This window comes from Anas platyrhynchos, chromosome 1 (genome assembly GCF_047663525.1).
Source record: "Anas platyrhynchos isolate ZD024472 breed Pekin duck chromosome 1, IASCAAS_PekinDuck_T2T, whole genome shotgun sequence".
Lineage (NCBI taxonomy): Eukaryota > Metazoa > Chordata > Aves > Anseriformes > Anatidae > Anas > Anas platyrhynchos.
In genome coordinates, this window is record NC_092587.1 from 101,081,973 (window position 1) to 101,108,088 (window position 26,116).

Genomic DNA, 26,116 nt, shown 5'->3' on the forward strand with positions numbered 1-26,116 from the left:
GACAATTATCTTACATTGACCTAATTTAAAATTACTAATTAGTGTATTAAAATTAAAAAAACAACAGAAGTATTTAACATCTAGTTTAACATTTTAATGTAAAGGAAAATCTATTTTTTTTTTTCAGAGCAGATTAAATAACAGTTTTGCAGAAATGATCTTGAATTTTCTCCTTACTACTATCTGAAGTCAATCTGTCTGGCAGCATATTTTCTAGACCATTTCCTATACTGAGCTATACTCATTTAATGGTTTAGTTCCACTCATTTAGGTCATTTTAGGGCCTTCTCTTTGATTAAGAAATTTTATGTGTTCAGCAATTATATTTGACATGGGTATGTGCTGATATAAAGGAGCTCTGAGGAACAAGAATAGAAGTTGCTTTCAAAAGATGGCCACCTGGGAATTTGTGACCTCCTTCGGTTGCATTGCAAGAGAATGGTAAGGAAACTCCCAGTTGTAAAACAGAAAATAACAAGTGAGAGCATGACTTTGCCCAAAGTTACTTGCAGTAACTTTTTACTTTAAATGCAGTAAATAATGGCCTGAGCATTTTGTTTTACTGCTTCTGCTGCACAATGTTGTCAATTCATTTGCTTACATCATTTTTTTTTCTCTCTCAAAAAAAAAAAAAAAGTGAAGAAATTTTCTATGCTTATAGAATTACCTAGTTGAAGCATTTCAGCTTACAATAACTTCTGTTCAGCTTTGAATTTTTGAAACTAGCCGTTTTCTACTTGAAGCCTCTACTTGGTACCTTTAATGCTGTGCAAATAGCAGTTTAGCAGCTAAATGTTCCTATTCCAAAAGCAGGCTGGTATTATCTCACAGGTATTCTTGTGATTTGTTTTGTGAAAGGCAAACAGATACAACAGATAAAATTATCTACTTTTCAGTTCTTAATGCATTGAAGTGTTTACAGGATTGGCTAAGGATTGGGTAACTCCCTGGCAGCTGTGGGTTTTCCTCCATTTAGAGCCTAAGTCCAGATCGATGCAAGGAGAATAAAAATACTTCCCTTGTCATAGGTGTGGTGTAAGTACATTGAAAAGGTGATGGGTTGCTTACATACTGTGACAAGGGGAGACATGAAAGCAGAGAAAATGGGTAAGTAGGATTCGAAGAAGAGATAAAGAAATAATCCCAGAAATATTCTCCAGCTGCTTTGCAGTGCTGTTATGCAGCAAAGTAGCAGTAGATGTGGATGTCCAGACCTGGATGCTCAGTGCAGGGTGGAGTGGGACGCTGGAGAGTTCTCACAGGTAGGCATTGTCCCACAAAACAAGGGAAAAAGCTGCAAGCACACACACATGCAAAGTACACTGTATATAGGGATGAAGAAAACTGAAGATGAAAAAGACTGGTTCATTTGATCAAGATATGTAGATGACTGAAAACAGACAAAAGATGCAGGCTATTTAATTAATTTAATTTAGCTGCCTAGTGCAGGGGTTCTGAGTCAATGATCGTTATTCATCCTCCCAGAGGAATTCAGCTCAGTATGAGTAACAAAGGTTATATACAATAAGGAAAGGCTTTCCCTTGTCTCTATTAATATCACAGCAAAAGAGAACAATCACAACAGTCGTATTAACTATAAAAGTATGAACTGTTACCTACCTCTGTTGTCAGTTCTGAGAAAGGTGGGGGAAAAAAAAAATGTTAACCATGTCTCTGTCAGTTTTGATGTACTGTTAAGCTGTCATGATTCCCTTAATAGAGTCAATCAATAAAACCTGAAGAATGATGTAAATGTTGACCTTAAATTGCAATATGGAGGAAATACATTTTATTTGCTATTAAAATAGTGAGTCAACCTCTGCATCTTAGGGAAAGCTGCCTTCCCTTACCTACTGGGCAGGGATAATGAAGATAGACCAGAAAGATGTGTTTTGTAAGGGTGAAGTGTGCTTACTTACGTTATCGTATTCATTCACATTATGAAGAAGTTTTTCATCAGAAAAGTTGAAGGTTATTTCTGTTGATTCCAAGTTATCAGATATTGACGTTTTCCTTCAAATTACCAAAAATGGTGCTTGCATGCATGTACATAACTATACATATATATATGACAGTTTCCTTTGCATAAGGTATTGTTTTTTTAACTAAATGGATAATCTGAATGAAATTTTAAGAAACGTAAGAAATTAGTATTCACATAAGGAAATATTTAAAATCATTTATTCTGCTATATGTATTGAAAATGGGTTTCAAAGTAAACAATTTTAATTAACGATTGCAAACTGTTAATGTCCTGAGCTTTTTTCAAAACTACTGGTCAGTGAAAAAGCCACTTCAGCAATATTGAACAAAGGATTATCCCAGGGTGTACTGTAAATTGTATTAAGATATCAGAAAGAGTTCACCCGAGCAGCAAAGGTTGCTGCATCCTTGACTCTAATCTGTATAAAGGAAGCAGAAGCTAAGATTATATTTGAATTTAGCCACTCTGTGGCAGGAAGAATCCTGTTAGTCATGCATTGATTTGGAATATTCAAGTGCAGCCTGTGTTGGTTTGGTTGAGAAGTAATCCTGATTTAAACGTTAAGCTTCTGAGGACTAGTTTAATTTAAAGTAGATAAACCTTGGGATTGTATAAAGTGTTTATCACAAATAATATGCTCTGTAGTTGAGATACTATGTAGTAGCTTAAAGAGCCAGAGCAATTTGAAACTCTGAGTGCCATAGAAATGCTGGAGTTCGGTAACAATTTTTTTTACATATTCCGTTTATATATATGTAAAATTAAGATGCCCAGGACCATTTCCAGATGGTCTTTGAGTAGGGACTCAGCTCAAACTCTCTGGGCATCCTGTGCCAGAGCAGACACCTGCACAGTAAAAAATCTGTTTCTGGATGTTCAGGTGGCATCTCCGGTGTTCCAGTTTTTGTCTGTTGCCTCTTGTCAATGAGCACCACTGGAAAAAGCCTGGTTCCATCTTCTTTGTGCTTTTCATTCAGATATGTATGGATACTGATGACATCCGTCCTGAGCCTCCTCGTCTCCAGGCTAAACAGTCCTAGCTCTCTCAGTTTTTCCTCATGGGAGAGATTCTCCAGTCCCTTCATCATCTTTGTGGCCCTTCACTGGCCTCTGTCTAGTATGTCTTTCTTGTAGCAGAAAGCCCAAAACTGGACCCAGCACATATTTCATCTTTAAAGGAAAAAAAAATAGTAAAAATTAAGCTTTGCAAAATCCCTTGTTTTGATTAAAAGTTTCATGCTTCAGTGTTCTCACATTTTTGAAACCAAGTAAGTTGATTTTGCTAAAAATCAACTAAAGTAAAAAGAATTTCACAATTGAATTCCATTCTGCTTAAATAAAACCATATATATAAATAATATATAATATATATTTATATAAAAATATAAATATTACATATATATTTATTTTATATAAAAATATATATATTTTATATATTTATATATTTTATATATTTATATATTTTATATATAAATATATATTATATATTAAAATATATAAAATAATATATAATATATAAATATATATAGAGAATATACATACGTTTTAAAAGCTGTAATATAAGAAGAATCTATTTGTTTTGTGTCACATTAAGAAAATAATGGCATCTGATATTTTTCTTTTGTCATTAACAGCAGCATGGACAAAAAGTAACCATATTTTTAAATTTAGGAGAACATTAAGACCATAAGATTAAAGACAAAAATTAAAATAATAATCAGGATGTTCGCTGTTTTCAAAGGACTGTTAAATGTGCTAAATCCTGTAGCCAAAACAGAAATTCTATTTATTCCTATCGAAAATTTTCTGTTAGTACTGTTAGTAGTAGTAGTGTAGTGTATACTATATAGAAAAATATATAGAATATATATAGACATAGTATATAATGAATGTATACTATTTCTCTCTATATATTTTTATATAATATATATGTAATATTATGTATATATTATATAATATTATTTACAATACATATAGAGAAATAGTATATACTGTATACTATTTCTGTAGTGTATGAGCAAATTTTTGTGTATTGTGATTCTGACCTTTGTATTTCTATTGAATTATAAAATACATACTACTTTTTCAAAGAAAAAAAAAATCAAAATTGTTAGACTTACGATCCTTCAGAATGAAATGTGCAAAGCAGCATTGTACTTTAGCTGGGGTGGTTTAAATTCATTACTCTAGGCTTTACTTGCAAATTCTGGATAGACACAGATTAATATTCTTGGAAATCACCTTTTTGATACAAAAGTTGTCCTTGTCCTGCATACTCAATACACAGGAAGGTTGTATATAAAGTCTTACTACTGAGGTGGCAATATTGTCAATTTCATTCTATTCAAAAAGACAGTACAAAAAGAAGCTAAACTAAGCATTTTTTTTCATACATGGCATTATATTTTCATACTGTATTCAAGTAGATTTAATGAAATTCAGAATGTCAACCATATATAACAGAGAAAACACACTGGGACATTAAAATGAACAATAGCAAGCATAAACACAAAGTCTCCTCCAGATTCCAATTACAATACACTCATCACTCACCATATTTTTCTGTTCCAAAGGAACACATGGAAAACACTATTCAATGATGTAAGATAAGCATTTATAGCAAGCTTTCTAATTCTAGCACACACTAAGAATACCTTTCTACAAGATAGTTCACTTCATTCTACCTTGGCCTGTGCCAGCTAGATTGTCCACAAAAGAAAATCCACAAAAGTGGGGAAAAATATAGTATACTGTAAATTCACAATTTCCTTTCATTCATGAAGTTTTTTTGCATAGGCTCAATATTTTTTGATGGTAGCAACTTGAGCAGGAAAAGAAAACATGTATTATTAAGAAAGGGAATATACAGACTGTTCCAATCCAATCAGTAGTATGTATTTCTTTTGAGAGTAGTGGAAATCCCATCCATTAAGACTCCTCACACTGTTCTCTTTGTTTGTAGCCTTTTCTTTCTTCAGCCATTGTTTGTTAATTCCTTCCTTTAAATGATCAGTCATCCTCTTCTGTCACCTTTCTCTTTCTTTTCACGTTATTGTTGGGTCTGTGGCTTGGTATGTAGATTACATGCTGAATTTTGGAGAGAGCTTTCTGTTAAGCATATTATCATCTCCAGGCTGGAAATCATGCTAGTTGTTTTGACCTTTACCTGAGATTTCCTCTCTGTTCACCACCCCCAGAGGGGCAGCTGTGGCAGCTGGTAGCATCCATCAGTATCATGCTGGGAGAACATGACCTGCAAAGAAGACTAGATTTCAAACCAACTCATCCATTTGAGATTCTTCCTCAAGCAGCCTAAGACCATTGACCTTCTTGTATTGTAAAAAATCACATTCTCTTGATTCACAGAAGCATGCAAACCTGAGATACATATGGTTGTGTATGTGCCTATGCAGAAGAAGAAGTTGCTTTCCTTTTTTTTCCTCCAAAATTTAAGGGCTGGTAAAATCTTCACTTTGTGATACTTCCTTCCTGTTTTTCCTTCACTTTTGGAAAGCTATGGAAATAAACAAGTATACAGAGTTACAAGGCTCACTACTGTTGATAATTTTGCTGGAGTCTGTGAATGAAACTGGCTTGTTGTTTTCAAAAGGAGAAATTAACTCTAGATTTGTTATATGTATTAAATAGTCTAGGAAAACTTCTTGACTGCCATTCTGAAAAAACAAACAAAAAAGGTCCATCCTAAATATGAGAGAACAATGAAGGAAGGGAGAATCAATACTTATGGAAACATGTGCTTGACATGTTTATGGAGAAAATAAAACATGAGTAAGATGGAAATGGTATTCAAAGTTTTCAAGGTAAGCCTTAGGTCACATCAATATTAACTACATATTGATCTTTGAGTAACGGGTTTTAAGACAGATCTGACTACATAAGGGAGAGAACTGTATTTAACTACAGAGACTCTGCTAAGTTGGTACTTTTTTGGGGCAGTAACCAAAGCATACTTTCAGGTGAAAAGTAGGGAGGGAATCTGTATTCCAAAATACTGAGCTATACTATCTTGTGCCTTTCATTAACTTTGCAATTAATTTTTGTGGAATTTCAACTTTTCTTGTGAGATACTAATTGCTTATTTTTCACTTTTTTTCCCCCTCATCTTTCTTAAATTGAAGACAATGTCTGTATTGTCTGAGATGACTGGGTTTGAACTATTTGAACTCTTGCTTCCTATAAAGGCAAAGCTCAGGTGTCAGCCAGTCCCTACCCTGTATCTGAATTTTCTTGCCAACACAGCCAGAATGTGAACCAACATGTGAAGAGTGAAGATAATCTGGGTGTTTGGGCTTCAGTACAGACTCGTCTCCCAAGGTAACGTGGCATTACAGATACAGTTCTGCCTTGCTTCACTCCATAAATGGAAAGAATGGAATTGGACTCTCACACAAGGGAAGTACGTAACACGATAAAGGCAAAGGTCCATTCTGAAAGCCTAACATGAAGAATCAATTCTAATCCATAGCTGTTTCTCACAAGTAGCTCTTTCATGCATGAATAATAATATTGAACTCCATGAATACTCAGGTGATTAGTTTCTGCAAGATAGCAAGTGCTATTTTATTTCTTCTTTGTGATTCCTGGCCAAGATAGTAGACCATGTTGCTAAAGAACATAACTGAAACATTCTAAAAACAATGGGTGATAGGGGACCATCCCTCTGAATATAAAAGAAATAATTGTTTGTGTATTTACAAAGTACTGTGGCTCTTAAGCATCTGCCTGTGTCCTGATATTGCACCACACTTTCATGCCTATTCCAGCATTAAAAGAGTTAACTGTCCTGACCAGTAAATGTGTTCCTTCATATTTGTAAGCCGCTTTGGCAATTCCAGTACTTATTAGGGAAGGCTGATTTTATCTGTAGCTTGGATTGCTTGCTTAAAAAGCACATTCTCTTCCTAAGCCAAAAATAATACGATTGTATAGTGAAGCTTCTGCTGTCCCAGCTTTCTCTAGGATCTAAATCAGCATGACACAAGTGTGACTGCCATAGCTACTGGTACAGCAGTTATGAAAGTACATTCTTCAGGAATGTACCCTGGCATGCAATGGGTATTTTCATACTTCTCTGCATTAATATCGATTTTAAGTTACCGTCATTCCTTTTATTGCAGTTTTCACAGGGAAATCATGTATTACGTGTTAATATACTATCTGTCTCCAAGATGCTTGGGTATCTGAACCCAATATTAGTATTTCACTGACCTTATAAATATTTACCTTTGGGTTGATTTGTGCCTTGTAATGTATTATTAGTATTATATTTTTTTTTTAATATTTAAGCTGTAAATCTTGTTCGATATGTTAGAGGACAAATAGCCTCTAATGAAACTGATGGGGCAGTCTCTTTTGATTACAAAGACAAAGGAATCAATGGGATTCATTTCACACATTAAATGAGGTTGGTATTATTTAACACTACAATGAGGGACAATAATTGATGATAAATTACAACTGAAGTCCTATTGGATTACACATTACTTTACTCACAGTGGTGTGAAGGATTAATTAAATTATGTAGGAAGCTGTAATATATGATTTTTCTGAACTCTGCCTCAGCTATGGAACCATAAGATGAACATGTTAAGCATGTTTTCATTTCTAATTCTGTGAGGGGAGAAAAATCAAATAATGCATTTTATATTTTTCTATACATTTATTTAGGTAGGTTGTTACAATTCTTGGATCATTTCTGCAATATAAAGAAAAAAAAATACGGCAGAGGCCATAAGAAAACTCAAATCTTGAATGTCAAAGCTACCATTTAAGGCAAGGAAAATACAGTTGAGCTATGTATTTTAGTTTGTAGTGGACATAAAAGAAATATATTTACAGTGATGCTTTCTGTAATGTTTTTGCTCACCAGATACAAATGGATGCATCCCAGCAGTAATTGTTTTTTTAATTCATCTATTTATTTTAATTTATGTATTTAATTGGTTGAAGATATGAGGCTTTATATTCATTTCTTAAGGGTCCATGTAATACTTATCAGCTTTATTCTGACCTTTAGTCCTCTTACACAGTCAGTAGTTCCTCCTTGTTCCTCCTTTGCCCTATAAGGAGACCTCAGTTCCTTCAACCAGCTGGTTACAAGCAAGTAACAAGACCTCTGTAGCTCCTCTGGGTCTCTGGGAAATGTTCATTTATAGCTCTGTCAACTAGGGCTGTTGTCCCAACACAAATTTGAAGTGAGGCTCAAGCTGGCCTTGATTGGTCTTTAGCTAGGTACGAAGCTGTTTTGCTCCAATGTCCTGCTCAGTTCTTGTATAATGTGTACCTCTTTCCATCTCAGTGCTGGTGGCTGCCCTGTTTCACTAGACATTTTCTTTGATATTGAAATGTCAGAGCCTGTAAATGAGTTAGCCTCATTGCTGAGTGCCTGAAAGTGCAAGGACTTCCCTTGCTCACAGTGGTATGCAGCTTTTACAGCTATTTTGTGATTTCATGGCTCTTTTTACAGGGAGGTAACACTGAGAATAGGATAATATATCCCAGATAACATCTCTCCTGCAATACAGCCCATTGTTTGCTGTTGAATATAAGGTGGGCTAATGAATACAGAGCAAATAATCTGACCAGTATAGGCTGATTTAAGAATTCATTTGGAGAAGATACTAGATACCCTTTTGTGCTATGAAATGTAATACCAGTGGGATTACTCAAAGTTTAAAAACAAAAAAACAAAACAAAACAAAAAGAAACACACATCTTTTCATGTGAATAGGGTTTTGCAAGGAGATCTTATGTTATCCTGGGAGGTACTCCATTGTTCATTTCCTCTTTCCCCTAGTACAAAAGATAGAATGCTAAATACATAACTGGAAGATGCTTCCCAAGTGAAATGCCTTTCACCGACCTTGTGAATGTTTATAATGTTGGGAAATAGTGTTAAAGATTTTATGCAGCCTTTGCTGTCTGTAGTTTTTTTTTTCTTTTAGTGTTTCTCATGTTGTGATGACAATACAGCAAACTGTCAGTCATGACTAGTTCATGGACATCCTACTGTCAGTATGTGTGTGGAGCACTGTGGAGAGCTAATGGAGCAAGGGAATGAAAATCAGTAGGCAAGGTCATCCCTGTGTGACTTTGAAAAGTCACTTAACCTTTTTAAGCAGTAGCTGTCACAACTGGACTCAGCTATGCTCATTCTCCTTTACTATGGGCAGAAAAAGATCCGTGAATATTAAGCAACACTTCCACTTCTTGCACTTCTGTTTCTTGTACTTGAAATTCCCATCAGCCTGTAGCTCATTCCAACATCAGAATTTTAAAACATTTTTCCCTTTTTTGTTTAAAAGAAGAGTTTTCAACTTTCTTGTAGAGAGTAACTTTACAGAGGAAAGCTTAAAATCTTCAAGAGAATGCATTTCAAAATCCTAATCAGGAAAATATTTAATTTATTTAAAATAAAATACATTATCTGAACTGTAGTTTAAAATGATTCTTTTGAAAGACAAGCAAACATTTAATACAAAAATTGCTCATTTTTTCACAATAAACGTATGAATTGTTTAGCTTCTACATATTGTAAAATAATTTTGAAAGCCCAAAACTTCCTGAAAAGAAATATTAAATTCTATTATTCCACTTAAATGAGAATAAGCTTAATAAGGTTAATTGCACTGTTCTGACTCCAGGCCGTCTATCATCATGTTGACAGAACGTTTTCTTCAGTAGAACATAGCAATGATGATATGAATTGAATAGCCACTTTTTCATGTAGATGTATGCACTTGCAAAAACAAATCATTGGGATTCCCAAGTTGTGACATTGTAAGGAAGTTATGATTAGAAAAAAAAGTGAGAAAGGGTTTTAAATGTTTAAGTCTATTTCATTGACATGAAATACAGAACAAATTGTAGTTAATAACCTCCTTTTAAAATTATTTCTAATTAGTTAGACATTTTGGCAGGTCTGCTTTCCCTTTCAGCTTTGAAATTTTACCTTTTTTTTTTTTTTTTTTTTTTTGACAGACTACTCTCATAATGATTACAAAAGAAAAGGCAAACCATCTAGGTCATCTAATCTACAATTAACTCCATTAATTTTCCAGAAGAATAAAAAAGATCAATGTAAAATGTTACTTGTTACCTGGTTCACCAGAATTACTGTTAAACTTAAGACTAGAACTTTGAAATGTGTTTATTCTGTTAAAGGTGCATCACTGTAAGGCACAACACTTCCTTCTGTAAAATAAAATAATAAATATAAGTTTTTCTCATCATATGTTAGCACATACAGTAAGGTGAAGAGTTAAATCCAATTCAGTGGCATGTCCTCAGCTTCAGAGAATTTAGTACAGGTGAGAGATTTCTCCTGTAATTATACATATATGAGACCCCCCAAAAAAGAAAAAAAAAATCATCAGGCAAATATTCTTAACTGCTGAAGAAATCTTTTATGATGTGCATTAACTTTTGTTCTGTGTTTATAGAATCATTTCAAATTTTCAGTGTTGGAAATAATGTTTATCCCAAATTCTGTATGACCAATGTAACTCAGAGACCATAATTATGAGTGGAAAATAAGTAACTGGGGGAAAAAAAAAAAAAAAAAAGAAAACACCATATTCACATTAATTATAGTAAAACCTCTTCATTAATCTTTCTGACTGTCAGCTGCCTCTTGTCCTATATCCTTGGGAAGTAAATTATACAGACGTGATCAAGGGGCCATGCCATCCATGTTTTGTTTCTGATGTTCAGTTCTTGTCAGTGAATGAAGACCAAGAGACCCCTTCTATTTATGATGACATAGGTGCAGATATCTGTCACGTAGAGGAAAGCAGTTTGTCACTTAGGAATACGTTTACATCATTTAGAACTTTTTCAGCTAAAAGCAACACATTGAACCTCCATGGCACCATAAAGATCTGCACAGTGCACTGACGTAGCATCCTCGAGGTGTGAAATCCATGTAATCACAGCATGCTGAAGGGGTTATACCCTGATTTTGGAAACTTTCAGGGTAATGCCTTGCCTAAAATGTGGTTACTGGCAATCAGATGCCCAGGTTCCAAAGCCATGAGTACTTGCATGTCAGATTTTATATTGCAGAAAATTTTGCAGTTTCTGCCAGAGAAGGTGAATTAGTACAGCCGTATTCAAAAGCAAACTGTGATACAACACCATTTTCTGTGGTAGGCAACATTAAAAACTCCTGATATTTTTGGCAAGATAGCTAAATTCACATTGAGTGCCTTTGAAAATCCTACTTTTAGATGCTTTAACCAGACTTGCCAAAACTTACCATGTGTTTAAACTCACTGTCACCAGCAGCTAGTGGTCCTAAGGGCATTTGCAAGATCATGAATAACACACACTGTGCCTTAAGTTTATGGGTGTGTGTTATTTGTGTGTGTGATGCTGTATATTTTTGTCTTTCTAATCTTCCTGCTTTCTGTCAGAGGAATGAAAAGACTCCAGTCATCGTTGATTCTTTCTGAGAGTAGCATTGCAGTGTAACACTGAGGGCTTTGTCAGCCTTCAGGATCCCTTTAAAGTGGATTTCGGATCTTCTAATAGGAACTGCCAAGGCGGGCTGTAAAACTTTCCATTCCCAGTTATTTTCTTCATACACCACAAACGCTTTTGTCTCCACTGGTGTTCAAACCCAAAATCCACCTCTGTTTTTCCTGAAGTATTACTTTTCTCGACTCATTTACTTTACACCATTCATCAGTCCATCATTCCCAGTGTTTACTAGCAAGCCGAGTAAGATTCAAGTTCACCCAGAAGAAATGACTGAAAAAAAACAGAAAGAAGAAAAACAAAAAAACAAACAAAGCAAAACAACATAACTTCTTATGCCATAAAGTTTTCAATTTCCAATATGGGAAAACACCTGAAGGAAACACTATCTTTGGGCAGACATTTGGATGAGAAACTAGGGAATAAAAGTAAATTACATGAAAAGGACACTTGATTTTTAAGTGTCTGTTCTAAATGACAAGTGTGTAGCTACAGACAGGTAACAATTTTGTTTTCAGTGAGCTGAATTCTTACATCTCTAAAGCTCTTCTAGATAATTTTTTTTTTTCTCCCCAGAAATTGTTTTAAAAAATGAAAACCTAATGTATGCTTGTGCAAACACATACTGCTTTGAAGATCTCTGCCAGAAAGTGTGTGGCACTCTTGATTTTCTTCTGTTTCCTTTTTGCTATTTACATATTCATCCAAGGCATAGAAGCAATACTGAGCAAAAATAGTAAATATTTGAAGACATACCTGAAATTTGGCCACTGAATACCAAAAAATGTTTTGTGAATGTGTGCAATTCATAAAACAAAGAAAAGGAACATTTGCAAAATAACTTACATAAACACTACCAGTTTACACAGAATCAACTGAACTTTACGTGGGAAAAATCATTAGTACATGTACACACATATGCAAACATAGAGGAGAAGGGATGCAAATACTAAATGGAAGTGGTCTCTCAAACAATCTCAACAATAGTAACAAAATCCTAGCTGAAGGTCAAGTAATAAATATTAGCTGCTGCCTTTTTTTGTCTTTTTATTTATTTATTTATTTATTTACTAGGCATTGCTGATTAGGGATTATGGATTCTGACCAGAAATTTCAACACACGTTTCTATTTTTTCTCCACCTCTGTGTGACACATTTTTTTATCAGCACTGGAACATATTCCAGTGAGCTTGAAGCAGCCTGACAGCTAGCAGGCAGGTTGAATAAATAGATGCTGTGTGCCTGGGGGTCTACATTTCCCTGACTCCTTCTCTTTTCTCCTTTCTTTTCTCCCTATTCCTATTCCTCTCCCTCTCTCCTTCTCATTTCCCTGTTCTGTCAGCTGCTGTAGAATTCTATTTTTAATGTACTGTGTGAAATGTGTGCAGGACTGTGTGTGTGGGCAGGCTGTTTGTAATCATACTTCATGTTTCTTGTAGTGCACATAACAATAACAATAATACTTTAATATTTGTAACAAGGTTATTTCATATGCACAAAGTTTGTAGGTATTGTGCTGCCTGATACTGTATTCCTTTAGTATCAAATTAACTAGTGTAAGTGACATTAGTAAACTAGGCAGTCGTGCCTTGGCTTTGTTCTGGATTGGCCCTTTGATCACATTATGCTTTAAGGAGCCTATTTGCCAGCAAATAGGGGTTGCCCCTCTGACCTTAAAGAAGAATATTGTCCCTTCCCACTGCAGTAATGACTTATTTTTCCCACATGCCCAGAAAGATAGAGCTTAGGAAGTGTGTTTTTAGTAGATTATACTGACAGTCAGTAGCTCTCTGGTGCATATGCTACAGTTTTCCTGCTTGCAGTTGCGTTTATTATTTTTTTTTTTCTTCTCTTTGGGGGAACTAAAATTGAGTTTAGGTTTCTGTTTGTTGTGGTATATATTCATAGCTTACAAAGCTGTGGTTGTGACCATCAGAATAATTTTCAGATTGTTTCTATTTAGTTCCCTGCTCACATCAGGACCTTTCACAGTAGTGTGTCTTGTAGCTGGAACTGAATAACTCACTGGCAAAGACCTGTATACTTAATTACAAGAAGTTTCTACCCGTTCCATCAGGATGAATGGAGGGAAGCAGGACGACATCCATAGCATAGAAATACATTAAATGTCAAGGTCCTTTTGTACAGCATGGCTAAATACAGACTCAGAAACAAGGCATAAACTTTTGGTCTGTTTTGCCACTTGTTTGCTTTGGCCCAAAGCCTGCACAAGTGATTTAAGAAGGATTAAGTGTGGGATATTTGGTGCTGATCCCTTCCCAGGCTTGAGGTCCCTAGCCCAGGGCAATCAGACTACCCTCCAAGCTGTTATATGTCATTACTTCTACAGAGGTTGCTGATGTGTGCCCAAGTGTGCACATGAGCGTGAGGATGGTGGGACAACCTGAGCTCGGAGCCAAATGTGGCTGATGGCAATGACAGGCTAAAGTTGACTAAGGAAAGTGACCTGTAGAGTTTCCCCCTTGCTGACTTACAAACAACATATGTTACAGTCATGTGGCACAATAGTTGCTACCCTCATCTGTCTATCCTCATGAAGCTGAACAAGCCGTATGTTAAGCAGCCACTGAACTGCTCACTGTACACATTTCTATTGAAACACTAGTCTATAGATTGTGACATCTATGATCTGATTCGTTTTCTATTTGGGCATCAGGCAGAAAAGATGGGTGAAGACCACAGGAAATAAACTGATAAACTTCCTTGTGGTAACCCATCTTCACTCATAAATGCAATTCCTTGGCTTTTTCTTGTCCAAAGTTGACTAATGACTCAAAAAAGGCATTTCTGCTTTCCATGGACAGATATTAACTAGTTCGGTATATCCCTGAGCTATATGTTGTAATTTCTGTAGAGCACAAAAATTAATTTCAGTACTAGTTACATTTCATAATGAACTCTTAGAAAGTGCAGTTTTGACATCTCTGACTTTTGTGATGTATCAGTGCAAAATGTCATTTTTCTTGACTATATGGTATATAATAGTTTGAGAGAGGTCTCATCCCTCTTAACAATTATGCTTTTATCACTTTACTGTCTTCTTTACCATTTTATCTTCTGTATTCCCTACATTGTATTGATAACCAGATGGTTTTTTTTCTACAATATAATTACATCTATAGGATATTTCCAAGACTTTTATTTCATTTTTTGGATATTGCATAAGGTATTTTGTAATATCTATGATTTTTTCAGGACCACTCCACCTGAAGTCTCTGTTCATAATCGACTGAGGACTATCTGTTGGCAGATATATGTATTTATTCTCCCTTTTGTTTCTGGAGAAATATTCTTAATTATTTGCTCTAGAACATACATTGAAAAATATTAGTAAGGGACACTTTTAAGTATACATCCGCTAGCTTTGCTGTGAGAATTAGTCCTCTTAAGTCTCAATCATGTATAAGGGCTAAATTGTTTTTATAGTAGAATTCTTAATGGGGAAAAAAAATCAAAGATTATACTTAATATAGGAATAAGATTATTTATTTGTTTATTTATTTATTTACTTATTTATTGTAGTATGCTCTCTAAATCTCACTAAGTTTGAATTAGCTTTTGTTTTAGGAACAATGAGACTACAACACATTCTCCTATATTAAATTAGTTGGAGGAGGAGGATATCAGTAACAAGAACCATGTATGAGGTTTCTGATGGAAAAATAGTTTAGAAAAAATAGTAAACCATATTGAAATTTAAGTAAATAATGCTGCTTTTAAATTTTTCTTGGTAAACAAAGCTAAAGACATGAGATTCATTATTGTAAATTACTTCAGTATTAAATTGCTCTTAATTAGAGATGGAACATATAGAAAAATTCAAGAGGATGGTGTCTAGTGTAATATGCCTAAAAATTTTATTTTAAAAATTGCATCTTATTTCCTTCGCATTAGTGATTAAAAAAAAAAAAAAAAAAAAAAAAGGGTTCTGGTACTGTGTTAAAGTAAGAGAAAACTACTTTGGTAATCTAGAAAACGATTCCAGTAATCTATTATATAATTATTTCTACAATCTTACATCTGTCTGATTCTTTAAGGAATACAGAGAATTAATTAATATAGAACCATTAAGTTGTTAAACATTGTGCTATAAATTTCATCACACAAGTTTTAAGTGCTTGGGATTCTTTATTGGATCTTTCTAAAATGAGTAGGGACTACATTCTGATTATTATACATAGTTTATGAAGGTAAGTTCATGTTTTCTCCTTGGAGGTAGGTATATTGTACTTTAGGCTTTTGGTAGTATTATGATATATATTATATTATACATAATATATATTATAATAGTATTTTGATATTAAAACTTCAACAGTAGCTAGAACTTTCATCACAGTCTTATTTTTCTAGAATTTATAATTTCTGAGCAGAGCTGTCATTCACTTCTTTCCTCAGTCACCTGATTTGAGAAAGATATTTATTTTTTCCTCATAATCTTTTTCTAAATTCTATGAAAGCAAATGAAAAAATTTCCATTGACCTCAGTACGGCTAAATCACCGTTAAAGGTGATTACCCTTATTCTATAAGGATATTTTTGTGTCTGCAAACTACATAGTTAGTTCATATTCTTCAAAGCTTTGCATCATCTTGATAGTACATCTTCTGCTTTCAAAATGTGTAATGTATTTTAAACAAGAGAACGATGGTTGAAGCTAAACAAGATTTCATTCAGTAGAAAAATAACTCAAATCTGGTTCCATGGTGTTGGAAGTTTGATGTGTCTTAGTTTGTATCATTCTCTTTGAAAAACAGATTTTATTTTGACTCTCTGATTTCCTTAATTTAGAGAAAGAGAGTGAGAATAAACAACTTCAAATAGTATTCATCTTTTTAGCTAGTTGAATAGTTTTTGACATTGTATGAGGTAGAAACAACTTAAAATACTGCATGTGAGCATTTTGTGATATTTAAATCCTACTGCCTCATCTAAAAATTTCATTAGAGTTTTATTATGTGCCTGAGAGCCATAAGATATCCTCAAATCTCTTCTGCAGATCTCTGACATCTGGTTTTATTTTTGTGTTTATGGGGCTATGAGCAGCCCCCATGGCTAACTGAAGACTTGCTGCTGTGTTCCCATTCTTCAGAAGAAGGTGGATGACCCAACCTCCACTGTGTGTCTGGAGGAAAAATGAATAGAATTAGTCCAAAATAAAATTATTCAGCATATATGATATTCTAGTAAAATTAACACTGGAGATATTCATTGTAAGAGCTACTTTGGAATTAGTGTTAGCTGCAGTATCATACCTTGTCTGATACACACTGAGTGTAAGTACCTAATACCTTTACACTTAAAATAAAAATAAATAAATAAATGAAATGTTCAAGCTTTGCAAATGTTATCTATGCTAACTAGTAATTGTCTTGTATCATAGTTAAGCTGAATCTCCAAAATCTGTAATAAAATAAATTAACTGTAACACATTTTTTTTAATTTTTTTTTTTTCAAAGAACAAATAAGCAAGCAAATGATGTGTATGTTTCTCAGGACAAAATGTACAGTGAGGACATATGTAAAATGATGAAAAGCTTTACTAATGTTGAAACTTTGGGACTGTCATTTTGTACAACATACAATACAGATTTTGTAAAGGCTGTAGTAAATTTAATGTAATCTTTATCCTGTCTAGTGACTTAAGTATATTGTATATGTGTATACATATATGCATTTTGGTGTATTTGTCAAGACCCATGACAAATCCATTATGTTGGAGCTTTGAATAAATAATACTGCTTTTAAAAGTTTATTGTAAACAAAGCTATATGCATTAGATACAGCATTGTAAATTACTTCAGTTTTGTATTGTCTTTAATTACAGACTATTACAATTATAGCCACATAGACTATTTCAGAAACATACTCTGATGTAGTATGTCTAACAGAACTTTATATAAAAGAATTCCTATAAAAAGAATGCTAAACCATAAGTTTTACATTATGGATTTCAGGCAAACCAAATGGCCCCAGATAAACAGTTTTTGAGAGCAGATGAGTCTTCAGGTATTTAATTCCAACAAAGGAAAAAAAAAAACAAAAACAAAAACAAAAAACTGATCTGATTTCAGCTTTTTATGATTTTTTTTTTTAACATTTTTTTCAAATTAAAAAGAGGTGTTCTGAAAGCAGTGGCTGCAACTGATCTCACTGGAGTGCAGATTACTTTTTTATGTGAGTAACTTGGCTAGAATGTCATTGTGATACTATACATAACATTTTAAGTTTCTTGGCTCTCAGACCTCGCATTTCCTTGCCAAAGACTATTTGGAATAGTTTATCAGCTTCACAGCTACCAGCAATGTGCCTGCAAGAATTTGAAGGGGGGAAGAAAAAAAAAAAAAGCATCTTCAAAAGTATTTTAAGTATTTTCTGCTGTTTTTTTTTCTTTCCGTTTTGATTTACATTTTTATTTTTAGCAAGAACGAAGAACTTTTCTTCGTTCTTCATTAAGAGTAAGAAGGATTCTTCTTACTATTTCACTTTTAATATTCTATCTTATGATTCTCTCCCATTTCCTTCTTTGTGCTTCAAGGACTACCATGCTCTTGATGTTCTTGTGCTTTTTTTTTTTTTTTTTTTTTTTTTCTTTTCCTTGCATGAGGGTTTGGGGAAATTCTTAAGGAAGAATACAAGAGAATCTTAACGTTTTCCTGCCAGAAGCTGAAATCTTGCATGGAGTACTATTTCAAGAGTGAAAACTGGAAGTGTGGTTTTAAAGAAACTATCTGCTGAGGCAGACACACAGAATAAAAGATTTGTCTACCAAAGCTTTTATATATGCACTCTAGAAAATTTAAAAAACATTACCTGTCCCTTCCCTTTCAAGAATGATGAAAATATTGTTTTGTAAAAATTACTGGAAAAGGTTGTTACCAAAAGAATATGTTCCTGTTTGGCAAATCATATCATTTGGCTATGCCTAATTTAGTCTTTTATTCATGTAATTAAACAAGTTTTGGATTGCCAATAAAAATGAAATTTGTGATATAATTATAAAATTCTGATGCAGAACTTCACAAATTCAAGAACAAATATTTATTCATGAACTTATAGTGGTTCATGTTCAAAAGTGCATATGCACTGGAACAAATTTTATCCCGGAGGTCTAAATCAGTACTTTTGCAAATAATAATCAATTATTCAGTGTTGCACAAGACAAAAATGTTCTCATGTATCAGCAGAATATTTACAGATCTGGGGAATCCTGATTTTTGGAATTTGAGTCAATAGAGCCAATTCTGCAGCAGATATAGAAAATCTACTCTAGAACTTTCATATTTCAGCATGTTGATACGTTGAAGTACATACAATTGAAGTATGAATAATGATTTCATAACATCCACAGTCACTTGCTGCAGACTTCATTTCAGCTGGCTACATATTTGGTTGCAAATGTTTTTAGATATGTTTTATTATTTAAATCCAATACCAATGAAAATTGCCTTTTGTTCATGTTAAAATTGTTTAAAATCTATCTGGATATTATTAGTGTAATTATTAGTATTTTCTTTTACAGCAGTTGATACAGTGACATGTATGGTCTTTTTTTTTTTTTAACAAAAATTAAAAAGGTGTTTTTTTTTTTTTGTTTTTTTTTTTTAAAAAAAAGCCTTCAAAAGTGATTGCTTTCCAGATTTTCTTTAGGGTTAACTTTAAAAAGGCAGTATGATGATCCTTAGTTGGTCATGAAATAATATTCAGACATTTCCCTGTACCTGCAAATTTAATAGACTATTTCATTAGTCTGTTATGCACTGAGTAAGTTGTCCTTTGGTTAAAACTCATGTTGATTTGGAGAAAAATTAAGTTCCTTCTTTCTTAACTTCATCTTTCAGGTTGTTTTTTTTTTTGTTGTTTGTTTGTTTTTCTATTATTTTCTAAACTCTGACAAAGCAAGTTACAGTTCTTATAGTCTGCTCTACATAGCATTACATAACAAGCACAGTAGGCATATATGAAGAAATTGGCATGTTACATCTCAGAATTATGAATTCAACATATATTGCATTCTAAACAAATCAAGCAGGAATGTGGGCTACAAATATAAAGTTGCTCTAGGGACTTCTATGTATACACTGCACAATTTTGCTATATGCTAACACTTTAGATTCAGTAAATGGACCTCACGGAGTGAAACTGCCAACATATGTTGTAAGCAGAGAATTATGTCATGTAGTGTTAAGACTAATAGGGTAAATGGTAATAGGTCCGGAGGTGGCCTTACACTGCACATTATGAGCTGTAGCAGCTAGTTAGAGGAAAAGCTATCACCTTACAAAACAAGATGTTAGGTATTTTCTTCATTTTAGTGTCCATCTATTTGCTTACTATAGTAAGTATAGAACCTCTAGAAAGTTAGAATGAAGGGAAGGTATTTATTAATTCAATTGACAACAAATCTTTCTGTAGAAAGATTGTTTAAATGTATACTCTGATAAACCCATCAACTTTATGTTAAATGAGTGAAATTTTAAGTAAACTGCATTGGCACAATTGATGTTATGTGCAGAAGGAGAGGTGAAGGAGAAAATGAGAAGGAAGATGAAGAAAGATGAGAGAGTGTAAGCAAGGGTTAGCAAAGGGAAGAGCTCAGTGCTGTTTTGACAGGGTGCTCTCCCCTCCTTCCTGATTTCCAGATGTCATAGGGATTTGTGTGGGATCAAAATCTGCCCTGAGGTTTGTGAACCAAGTGCTTTTGATTTCTGTAGACATTTTTTTACATCAGGGTTGAATGTGACTTCTCTTTGACTGACTTTTTTTTTTTTTTTTTTAATTGAATTAATTCATAAAACCCTACTGCGTAGCTAAGCTAATGGTAGGTCTTGGAAAGTGATGGGAGAAAAAACACTTTGAGTAAGAGATTGAGTCCAAAACCACCGTGAATGTTGAAAGTGTAAAGTGTTCCTGCACAGCAAGGTTGAGATTCATTTGTACAATGTACATGGAGCATATCTAAAATCCAAAAACATCCTTTGATCTAGCCCTCTGGGTTTGTATTAAGTATTTGGAACCAAATTACAGAACTCAGCAGCTGAAAGAAGGAAACAGAGTGGGAGTCAGCCAGGAACTCGATCAGCTGCTTCCATAGCTCATGAAAAAGTGGGTTCAGGTTTTTTACAGTAGGAGCTTCCATCACACCTCTGCTGACACTGTGTCAACCTGCAGTCTGTGAGGGCACACACCAGGCCCAAGGGCTGCCACTCACACTTTGCACTTGCTCACCTCCTTCGTTGCACTCTTGGTCTTTATTTTTGCTAACATAATATCTTCAGTTTGAGAAAATTGTGGTACCTTATTTGCAAGGCAGAGGCAGGCTGTCACACAGCATACTTTTACAGGCTTTATTTTTAGAGACTGTGGTTTCCTTATTAACTCTTCAGTGCAGAGCAGAACGAATAACTTTAGAGGATGAATTTGACTTCTTTTTAAACCTTCTATATTGTACTATAAGTTGATCTGATTATAGTCCTTAGTAGTAATATAATAATTATACATTATAAAATTATACATTATACAAGTATATATATAAATTTAGTCTTTCATCTGTTAAATCACATTTCTGTGACTGCTAATATTTTTAATATTCTCGTTAAAATACAAAGAGAAGAAAGTTTTTGTATTTTTTTTATTTGCCTCATGACTTTGAAACTATTGTCTTAACTGGCCTGTGTGAAAAAGTCGTGTATAAGAGTTTTCAGCTTTAAAATAGCTCTGAGTGCACCTAGCATAGTTGTCAACAGAGCAGAAATCTGCGAAATGTATCGGACAACAAGACCACATGTAAGTGAGAAGCAAATGTGTTAACCTAGCTACCATGGAAAACCAGATGATCAAAAAAAGATTATACATAATAATAAGAGAAAAAAATAGGTTTTCTCTGGCAACAAATGCAGGCACATTTTTCAGCATTCAGGATACATTCATTTTCATATAAAGGGATTTATGCTGATAACTCCAAAAGATGATAGTCATCATTCCCATCTTATAATTGGAATCAGTCTCTTCTTACAGTTACGTTCCATTTTATTTTGATGATTATTAGTTATTTTTATATTACACATAATAAATCTATCTTGTCTGTAAAAAAATAACAACAACAAAAAACAACCAACCAACAAACAAACAAACAAAACTCCCTGCTGACAAGTTACGTTACTACAGAGCTTTGTCTCTTAAAGATTTATCTTTTTCGTTACATAATTTAGCCATGTTTCATCATTAGGAAGGAGAATTTGTTTATTAAATTTGCTTATTTGGTTATTATTTGGTTTATTAAATTAACCTATTATACAGTTTTTGGTTATTAAAGACTGTAGCCATTTTTGTTAAAACATATTTCACTTAAATGTATAGCTTTTGTTATTCCCACAACAAACTCTTAGCCCATAAATAAAAAGCACATTTGCATTTTACAATTGTTTCATTATTTAAAAAAAAAAAAAAAAAAAAAAAAGTGGTCAGGATTAAATGTCTCCAAGATGTGATTTGATAATCTTTAAAATAGAACCTTGGATTTCTCCTGGTTATTTTCACATGGGTATTTTTAATGATTTTCCAGAATAATGCTTGTCTTTGCAGTATATAAAAATGATAACGTACCCACATCTTAAGGAATCCTTGTGCTTACATATAAGTTTCTTCTGATGGATGACAGAAACCTCTGTGCATTACTTCAATCAGAGCTTATGTTGGAAGTAGTACACCAAATAATATGAGAAAAGTATTGATTTTATTTCTGAAGTTATTAAGTTATTAATTACAATTTGCTCACATACTTAGGAATGTTAATTATCCTAAGTCTTAGTTACTATGATTTCATTCTAAACACCTATATATATATATTATACTGGTGATTTTCTAGATTAAAAATTGTGGAACTCATTAAAAATACATACTTTTGTCATCAAGTGATTTCCGTTAACACATCTGTATATGGTAATACTACATGAAATATGAAATGCTACACACTGCCCTGAATCTGCTAAGAAAGTATTTCTCAGTTTGATATATAAATAAAAGGCAGGCACAGTGGTTTATGTTCTGAATATCTATATATCTCATAGAAAAAAATATATTTCACTTGAAAGTAGAGTTAGCATGAGATTTTAGATGGTAGTTTTAGCCCCATGCTCTTTAAAGACATATCGTATAGTGGAGGACATTTTTACTTCCATACAGCTATTAAGGATACAACATTTTTAATTCCATCAGCTCAGGGCTTAAATTAGAATTTAAGGTAAATATTTTCATTTAATTTATTGATTCTGTTCCAATTTAGGAGATTACCCCATGGCTCTAATTCACCCAAAGAATCTCACTGGGGAGATTTTCAAAGGCACAAATAGAAGTCAAACCACTAACTTTCATTGACTGCTGAAAATTATATTACTGCCTTCTCTCTGGATATACAGCAACCCAGTTCCTATTGTTCTCTTAATAGGAATGAGCATCCATCTTTCTCAAGGAGGCTTTGAAAATGATGATCAAAGCAGAGGAGGCACAATGCTCACTGTTTACTGTAGCTCTACTACGGTCAGTGAATTATTTGCACCATTTGGGACACAAGCCATATCATTACTAAAATGATTATAAGTTACTTAGTCTCCTAATAACAAAAATCAGCATTAAAGAATTAAGTTTTCTCAGCTAAAATGGAAAAAGTAGGAATTGTGTGTGTGTGTGTGTGTGTTTAAATCTATTCATTAACACCAATGCCATTGCCTGTTGAAGTCGTCCTTCAGATACTACTTCTTTTTATTAGGCTGTGAGGTGTTGACCTTCGTTCATGTTTTGATCAGTATGGAAGCACTACAGTGAAAATGCCCTCACCCACTTGGATAAAGATAATATAATGCCTTCACTGCATTGCAATTTAGGTTGGAATAATGTTGGCAGATGCAGAAAAAAATGCATCCAGGTTTTTCTAGTTGGTTTTATAAATTTTGTCATAGTTCTTCTCTGCCCATCTGCCAAAACTATTCCCCATGCTTCTGGTGGCACTCAACCCAGGAAAAATTAGCTGTTTTTGTTTTCCAGAGTCATGCCCCACTCAGCTTGAATGTGTAGAAATTAATTTATTTTCTTAAATGACAGAATGAATACAAGGAGTATCTCCATCTTCTAGAAGAAATACAAAGACGTTTCTAATATGCTTTGTAGACTGTCTAGTTTTTAGCTTTTTGATCTGAAAAGTACAGCAGGGTCAGCATACAAGGTATGTCACATTTTTTATCTCGTGATCTACTCTGAAAGTTGCTGAGATAACGCCACCCTTACATTGGTTGATCTCATCATTGTTGCTCACTAATGTTGGCACAGTTCTCAACCCAACCTCTCCTTTGCACTGCTTCCTTACAGGGTCTCAGCGCTGAATAGGTTAATTGGTTAATTATAGGTACAAAATGGTAGGTGAAGGCTATACAGGAAAAAAGACGGTAGGACACAGAGATAGAGAATGAAGAAGCCAGAGCTAGGTGGAAAAGCAAATAAGATGTCAGTAAAGAACAATTAACAAAAACAGAAAAAAAAATAATTGAAAGTGTAAATAATAAAGAAAAATGAGATGAGCTTTGTCTTTCATCTTGCAATCATAAATTGTCCAGATCTTCTCTGAAACCTACTAACATTATATTTTAAGTGTGTGAGAAAAAGTAAATATAGAAATGCAAATTAGTCCTGACAGATTAGCCTAACAATCATTTTTTGAAAAACAGAACACCACAGTTTAGCAGTTTATTTTGAGAGCCAAGAAGGATGGCATATTTTTACATTAAACAGTATTCATTTTAGTCCTCTTGTATTTATTTTTGTCTGAACAAATCCTTAAAATTTTCCACCACTTTGTAAACACTCCTACATTTGGCTGAATTAATAGGATAAGGATTACCAGTTTGTTAGAACAAATAATGATAAATTGCTTGCGTACATTAAATATGTTTGGGACATGTTTAATCTGTAAGTTTGATGTTAAATACACCAATGTTATATTATAAAATTTTACTATCAACATGAACCAGGAAGCATTCTTGCAGAAGTCTCATGCAGCTTTTCATCTAAGCTAGCAGAAAACACTGAATATGCTGAAATAACAATTCATATATAACTGTGTAGACCTGTTAGTTGTGCAGTCACACATAAAGATCCTAAATAATCATTATAAGAAGACAAGCTATGACTGCTGGTTTGGGGTCAATACAGTAGTGCCTTTAAAAGACTGCAGTGCTGTATTGTAATACAAGGTCCTGAGAGCTCTTGAGATGTTTTGTTGTTGTTGTTGTTTTTTGTTTTTATTTTTCTGAAATGAGAATGAGTGCCAGAGCTAAAATAAGATATTGAGATGTGATGCTTTTGTGAAAGTCGTGCTTCCTTTACAAATGGTGTGTTGGTATTCAGAGTCTGATGGTACTTTTTGCTTTGAAGTCATTTACTTTTTGATGTCAATTTTTGTTGCATATTGCCTAGAAGCTATTTGTGGCTCTAGAAGGAGGACACACAGGAAAGTGATTGACTATGGGAGCATCAGCATCGCTCAGATACCCTGGCTCAGCTCAGCTAGCATGGGAGTGCCCTCCTTGGCCATTTGGCCTTTTTGGTTTTGATTATTTGTTTGCTGTTGTGCTTTTTTGTTTGTTTATTCATTTTAGTAGTGGTTTGTTGTTGTTGTTGTTTTAATAGTGTCTGTAAATGTATAAGCTGTCCAAGGATGCCATGAGGTTAGCCACCTCCAGCTCAAATAGCAGCCCTTAAGAAACATTTCCTCATGTAGACTTCAGACAGTTACAATGGCTCAGATGTCTAGGCTGTTTAGGAAGGCTGATTTTTTTTTCTTGAATGCAAATTTAGAGATCTCTCATAGGAACTTATTTTGCATTCTTAACAACAACAACAAAAACACTTATCTATTGCATGTTTATGAATCAGTTTTTCTTTCATTTATTTCCTGAGGGATTTAAAGTGTCTGTTGCAAACAAAGAGAGAATAAATTATGTATAATGAGATAAGAAAAAAAAATGCAATCATAGTTCTTACTTTTCTCATACTAGTTAGGCCAACAATGTGGAATTTCTTGTAAAATACTTAGTTGCTGACCTAGCCTTTTAGACATTGTCTAATGCCTATTCTTCTGCAGCCAGATGGAAAAAATAAGTCAGGTGCTGTTCTTTGATCTCTATATGTGTTTTGAAGTCTCTTTTATAGTTGACGGCCTCAGACCCCTGTACTTTAAAAAAAACCTGTGTTACCTTGAGGGCATGAGGATAGATCACAAACCTATAAGGCACATAAATAAGAAAAATTGTGATTTTTTCCTCAAAACCCATACCATATTATTTAAAGTTTTCATTAAGAGGAAGTTTATTCCATGTTAATTTTATAAAATAAATGAGCATAGATGCAAGGCTGGCTGATCTAAACCAAGATTAGTTTATTCAAATGTGATTTTAATCAATATGAAATAGTGTCTTGCAAAACTCACTTTTTAATAGTGCAACTCTCTGTTTATATGCTTGTGAATTTCTAAGCAATATCATGTATACATACATGCATGTATATGCAGCTGAAGATTTACATATGTATATCTGTTTATGCAGAATGCATTTGTTTTCTTGTACA

At 33.7% G+C, this 26,116-nt stretch overlaps 1 protein-coding gene across 2 annotated transcripts in view; it reads left to right on the plus strand.

The window, feature by feature from the left end:
- Nucleotides 1–26,116, plus strand: part of ROBO1 (roundabout guidance receptor 1) — a 737,177-nt gene that overhangs the window by 166,869 nt on the left and 544,192 nt on the right. The gene's annotated exons all lie outside the window — the stretch shown is intronic.